This window comes from Euphorbia lathyris, chromosome 3 (genome assembly GCF_963576675.1).
Source record: "Euphorbia lathyris chromosome 3, ddEupLath1.1, whole genome shotgun sequence".
NCBI lineage: Eukaryota > Viridiplantae > Streptophyta > Magnoliopsida > Malpighiales > Euphorbiaceae > Euphorbia > Euphorbia lathyris.
In genome coordinates, this window is record NC_088912.1 from 12,135,104 (window position 1) to 12,141,852 (window position 6,749).

The window sequence follows — 6,749 nt, forward strand, 5'->3', positions numbered from 1 at the left end:
TTGCATGAAATTTTACTTTGCTTGGGTAGGTGCTTCGAAGGTACAATATGCAGAAAATTATAGAAATTCACTGATTCAAAGGAGATTTCTAGTAAGATGGTGGGACAAATTCAAGATTCCTCCTAGTCTCACTGTTGAGAAAATGGATATATGGTTGAAAAATCCTACTAGAAAATCTGGAGAAATACAGTTCACTGAGAATCGATTCCTTCCACTTTCCAAACAAATACCTGAAAAAACCATTTCTTTGGGACAAGCACAATTTTTGGCCGAGAAATCTCACTTAGCCTCAAAATTAGCTGCAGCAAAAACCCCTGAAGAGATGACTGCTTTGTTCAGAAAATACCTTCCCCAATCCCAGTCAGACTCGGACCAGGATGAACCAGCAATTAACTTGAGTGATAATGATTCCGACTATGATCACTTTAGCATGTTTGGTAATTCTGGTTTCTAAAAAAAAATAAAATAATAAAAAAAAAAAATAAAAAAAAAAGATCCAGCTAAGTTACCTTAAATGGTACTTAGGCAAAACTTAAGGGACAATTACTCCCCAAAATCCAAATTTTGAAGATTGCAGATTTTTGAAGATTCCAGAAAACTGTGTTCCAATGAAATTATTTGAAGATTCCAACACGTGACCACTGACAATTTTGCAGACAGACATTGCAGCTGGCATGTGGATATACTGTACCAGTACTATTCACAAAGATAAAATTGCACTTGGTTACTATTCATGATTCCAAAAATACCCCTGGTTACTATTTATGATTCCAAAAATGCCCTTTGGTTTGCCTATATAAGGAGGTACCCTCCAACACTACATCCATCCATTTTTCATACATCCATTTTCAAGCATTCATTCTACTCTCCATACACCTTCTCTCTCCTTCCAACACTCTCTCTCTTCTCTCCATCATCTCTTCCACTTCCATCCCTACCTTCTACCTTCATCCATATACACCACCTTCCTCCTTCTTCCATATACACCACCTTCCTCTTTCATCCATATACACCACATTTTCCACCCCAAACCTTAAATTTCTCTCTTGTAATCAATTTCAAGAATAATTTGTAATTCCTTTTACGAAGGAAGTTGTATCTCCAGTTTTTGATTCCAAATTTGTAAGTTTTTGATGGTTGGCTACGCCACCTACTTTTAATAAATTTCATATTTCAAGTTTATTTATCTAGATCCTTTCAAATTTTGTGGGATCCCTTACAAAAGTATGCAAGCTTATGGTCTATGATCATAAGTAGACAGAAACTGGGGGACGCTCAAGTTTGAAAGTTACTATTTTGTTTATTTCATTTTCTTACCTATATATACATATATTATATTATATATGTATATATATATATATATATATATATATATATATATATATATATATTAGGCATAATATTCATTTCGCTTTTTAAATTAAGGCTTCAAAATTAATTAGGACCTTAAATTATTAAAATAACCAATCAGGTCCTTGCACTAAGTAAAAATTATCAATTGAGTCCGTATTCTAAACAAAAATCATTAGTTGAGGCCTCATCAAAATTCATTCGATTAAATAGTTTCAGACTCAGTACCTAATCCATAAACAGAAAATCTTTAAAAAAAAATCCATAAACAAGAAACAGATAATAATGGAAAAAAACTATAAAGAGAAAAATGGGGCATAACTGTTGTATTTGACAAAATCAAAATAAATTATGCAGTTTATGATAAAATAAATAAAATAATTTATTTAATGATATAATAAAAAAAAAGCACATACTTAATTGTAAAATTTATATCAAACATGATGTTTGGTGTAATTACCTCAAAAGGTATTAAGTTTAAACTAAATGCGTAAAAGGCCCAGCCCAAAAAGGGCTTCTGGATTTGCCCTAAAGATCGAAACTTTCTTCTATATTTCCTGCGACTTTGTTTAAATTCATCTCCAGCCGCCGCAGCGATCTCTTTCCCTGTGTTCTTAGGGTTACTTTGTTTCAAGCGTATAATCAGCAAATGAGTTGTGATTAGCAAGAGCTAGATCTCACCGATCAAAATCAATTTCGATACAGAATTTCCGAACAGTAAAAGGGCAAAGAAGGAGATATGCCGCCACTCACTGTGCTTGATGAGTAAGGCTTTGGCATCTCTAATTCGTTTTTCATTTACCTGTTTGCTTTCTCTTCTTTCTCGATTTGTGTATTCCAGGATGAGGCTTCTTCTAATTTTTACACTTGATATGAACACATAGGTTCAGTTTTTGTTTAATTTTGATTTGCATATGTTGATTGTATGAGGAAACAGTTATTCTCATCTGTTTTCTCGTTGAGCAACAATGCAGAAAAAGAAAGCCTAGTTTCTACCTATTTTATTCAAAGCAGAAAACTGTATTTGGGTAAATAGGAATGGAATTGGGCACCGGCCAGACAACCGTAGTGATGATTTCCACAGATGGCAGGTTTTTGATCCTGTTTGTCTACTAATTTCCATCGCACATTTTGTTATATTGCAAATGCCTTTAAGGTGTTTGTTGATATGCCTCAAAGACCTTCACCATAATGGTAGTATTGTATCATTTAAGTTGAATCTCATCATTGTATGCTAAGTTTTACTAACTGAATCCTAAATAGATTTACTAGATGTTATCTATAATGAATAATCCTTTTCATCAAATCTCAAAATAGAATTGTGCAAACGTTCTTTGTTAAATTAGCCGCTTATATTTGAGAATGGGTGCAGGAAAAATAATTGTGAAGAAACAGAAGTCAATATCTTCCGAAGTAAGAAAGGAGATATTCTAGAAGTGATTGCAGAATGTGGCCGGCGAAAACGATTCCTACTAACACCCGAGGATGATAAGAGGTTGCAGGTAAGTTTGAGGTTTAGAATTACTAAATTATTGATTAGTTCATTGTGTTTTCTGATCACCTTACAACCCTAAATTTATATATACCCTAGCATTTTAAAATTTATAAAGATTAGTATATAAATTTTTTATTATTTTTTCTGGTTCATTTTCAATTTTTTTTTTTTTATTAATTTTCATCTTTGCACCAAATTCTCATTTTATAGGTAAAAATGCTACTGTTATATACTTGTCTATGGTTTTTCTTTTGATTTTGGGTACTTTTCTATGCTATGGTGCTACATCAATCTACACTTCTGTTTTTGCTTGAATTTCCTTAGTCAGATTTCTAGTTATTCAGAATATGGCCTTTGATGATGGTCTTTTTCAAAAAGAACTGAAACAATGATGGTCTGATTTTTAGGATTGATTTCAAGAACGAACCAATGATGGTCTGATTTCAATTGGTACTTTTTTGAGTTTCTAGTTGAAGATAAGATTAATCTGGTAAGGTAGATAGCCCTCATACATTCATAAAAGGCCGAACTTGTTTCTGAAATAGATAGTTTTGTAATGAATTGAACTGCAAATCAGGAGTCACATTGTTAAGATAGCTTGTTGAAGATAAGATGAATCTGATAGGACCGTGATGAAAGGTTGGTTGATGAACTGAACTGCAAATTCAACAATGATCCTATTCATGGGCTAAACTGTATTCGTTCTGTGCTGTTTGAGGCTTGGTTTTCAAAAACTAAAAAGCTTAAAAAACTATCATATTGCAAAGTAGTACATATTGGTGTTGATTTTTCTTTAGGTAGTACATTATTGCAATTACGACAGCTGAACCTTGATGTGTAGCTCATGATCGCTCTTGTTTTCCTGGCTATGGTGCTTTCATTTTTGATTCTAAGACATTATGATATTATAATTTGGCAGAAGATGATGTGTGCTTATGTAGTTATAAATAAACTAAATGATTCTAATGCATGATGACTCCCATTGAAGCGCTTTACCTTTGTGAAACAGGACATGCAAACGACATTTTGAGTCGTTTAAATTCTTGTAAGAATCTTTCCATCTTACGAGACCCTAGAAGATATGCGCTTGCTTAAGGAGAAATTGACAGGAAAGGAACTTGTTCTTCCATGGCAGCATGGTTCAGGCTTTGATAAATTATCACTGATGCTGGTATTCTCTCTTCCCATCTTGAAGGAATTACAGAGAATCCAACTGTGGTGGTGTCTCAATGAGGAAACTATTATCCTTGGAATGTGGCATCCAGTTCGAAATCGACTAACTTAATCGCTCACAACAGGATGATGGTGTGGAACAACTCATGAGAAAATTGAGGAATGATGGAAGAGCTTGATTCTCTCTGGGTTGGTGTTCGCAAATTCGGGGAGGGAAATTTGAAAGAAATGGAAAGACTCGTTTTATTTCTCATAGCTAAAAAAGTTTGGGACAAAAGTGAAAGATTGAGACTCAAAATCCTCAACTCTGCAGAAACATCAGGTACTGAACTGAGGTTAAAATCTATGCCTTCTTTTCAGTATCAGCTGTCCTGGAACCCGGGAAAGCCAACAACCCAGCACCTTCTTCTCGGTGGGCTGATTGACATTTCCAAGCTGAAAATGGACTGGAAAGTCATTAAAATTTAAGAAGAGGCGTCATGAGAGCAGACCATTATTGAGTAGAAACTCGTAGCAATGGATGTTAGCTTATAGACTCTCTTTTTGACTTAATTTAGATTCATCACTTGCCAAATGTGTAGACTTTCAATTGTCCATGGTAGCAATAGATCATACCTATCTGGTTTTTGTTTTTTGTTTTCATTTCTGTTTCGTATTTAGACTAATTGGTAATGAACTCTGTATGCTTGCATTGATGCTATCTATTCTGTAGTTCTTTGAATATTGAGTTGTGATGTCTAAGCAGCTCCAGAGGATTTATTTATTTATTTTTCCCTAAATTGAAAGTACATTAATTTAATTTTATAATAATTTAAATATATTTATTGTATTAAAACTAAATAATTAGAATTGTTAAATCTAGAGTGCTAGTCAATTATTTTCAGGTTTGTAATATGACTGTCCAAATATATTTTAGCAAATATTCAGAAATCAAAAGATGCAAAACTTTGTATGTCTCCTACTCATTTCAGGTACTCGAGACATGCTTTAAAAAGTGGCATGTCCGCCTTCTAAGATTGCTCGTTCTTAAGGTATATTTCAATAGAATTATACCATCCAGTTTTAGAAAGCACAATAGTTTTTCCCACAGCTCACCAATTTAGTACTTGTTCTCTCATTCAATTCAATATTTATAAACTTGAATAGCATTTAATAATACTTTTATCAAATCATTTTTCAGACATCAAATTAGAAAAATAATAATATGAACCAACAAAAATCTTACCTCTCTAACAAATAATATGGACCTGAGAGAGTACTAATATTAGAGAAGAGACAATATTAAGATTTCCTTTTACTATTTTTTCTTTATTATTTTATGGGTAATTAATTTATTAGTCCCTATATTTTGACAAAACACACTGTTTTGTACCTATATTTTAAAAAACACACGGAAAGGTCCCTAATCTTTTTTCTTGGTGAACTATTTAATCCTTCCATCTGTTTGTTAGATTTTTTAGCGTTTATGAATTCGGAAATGACTAAATTACCCTTTACTATTTATCAGTAAAAAACAATTCACACCTCTATGTCTTTCTCTCACAACTCGCGCTCACAAACAAATGGAAAAAGGATTGAATCCTTAACCCATAATCGAGTCACTCATGCTCACTCTTCCTGTTTGAATTGAAGGTAGAAATCGACTCAAATCTAATCGACTCAAATCTCTCTCACTTTTAATGGTGAGTTTAATTTCCTCCCTATTCTCAACTCATGTTTACTGCCAACTGCTTCAGTAATGGCGAAAGATGTTTCTACTAATTTTGTTATTGTTATGGTAAAGGGTAGTTAAGATATTACATTTTTATTTTAAATAGATTTAGACTCAAATCCAAATTGACTAACAGAATCTTCATGAGAGTCTACTGGCAGGGACTAAATAGTTTACTGAGAAAAACGTTAGGGACTAAACAGTTCATCGAGAAAAAGGTTAGGGACCTTACAGTGTGTTTTTGAAAATACAAGGACTAAACAGTGTGTTTTATCAAAATATAGGGACTAATAAATTAATTACCCTTATTTTATTAACAGTCTAACACATAATTTCTTAAATTTTTTTTTATCTATTTATAAATATGTCAAACCACATTTTTTTTTACTTTCACCAACAAAATAATCAAAATGTAGTTAATTTCTTACTCCCCAATCCTTCACCTTGTGCATATGCCAATATCTAAAATAGGGGTATTAATTAATCAGTGTAGCTCACAAACATTTGAGTTCGGCTCGAGTCATCAATGAACCAAGTTGGAGATATCTTACGCTTCGTTCGAAAGCTCTAGATCAGACTTTGATTACTTTTTAATTACTATATGTATTTCATTAATTTTTAATTCAAAATAAATTGGTTGTAAACTATATATTAAATTTCTTTTTTTTTTGAATGAAGGTTGGGACGCGAAGGATGGCCAGAAATCCCAACTAGGTTGGCACTTTCGGCACAGTCAACAACCCGAGTATTATTAATAAAAAAGGAAAATAGTACAAAAGAATGGGAGAGGAGAAGAGAGATTAAAGAAATCTAAAATGAGCTATGTTACACAAATCATCAAAAACAAAAGCTTGGCAGAAATGAGTTGCGGAGTGCCACCACACAGCAGAAACCGCCGATTGGCCGAAGCTAGCAAGACTATCAGCAGCCTGGTTACCTTCTCTAAAAATATGCATGGCTCTCCAGTTCATGCTAGAGAGTATAGCAAGGCAGTTAATCCAATCCTTCCTGATTTTCCAA

The 6,749-nt window shown here is 33.1% G+C and overlaps 1 long non-coding RNA gene and 1 other non-coding gene across 2 annotated transcripts; both read left to right on the forward strand.

Annotated features, from left to right (window-relative positions):
* The first annotated feature begins 1,856 nt into the window (after positions 1-1,856).
* On the forward strand, positions 1,857-4,739 carry LOC136224777 (uncharacterized). Its single transcript, XR_010686609.1, has 3 exons — positions 1,857-2,115; positions 2,723-2,852; positions 3,855-4,739. It is a non-coding gene; the product is annotated as an uncharacterized lncRNA (long non-coding RNA).
* Positions 2,352-2,482, forward strand: LOC136225303 (small nucleolar RNA snoR143). Its single transcript, XR_010687025.1, has one exon. It is a non-coding gene; the product is annotated as a small nucleolar RNA snoR143 (small nucleolar RNA).
* Positions 4,740-6,749: the final 2,010 nt, after the last annotated feature.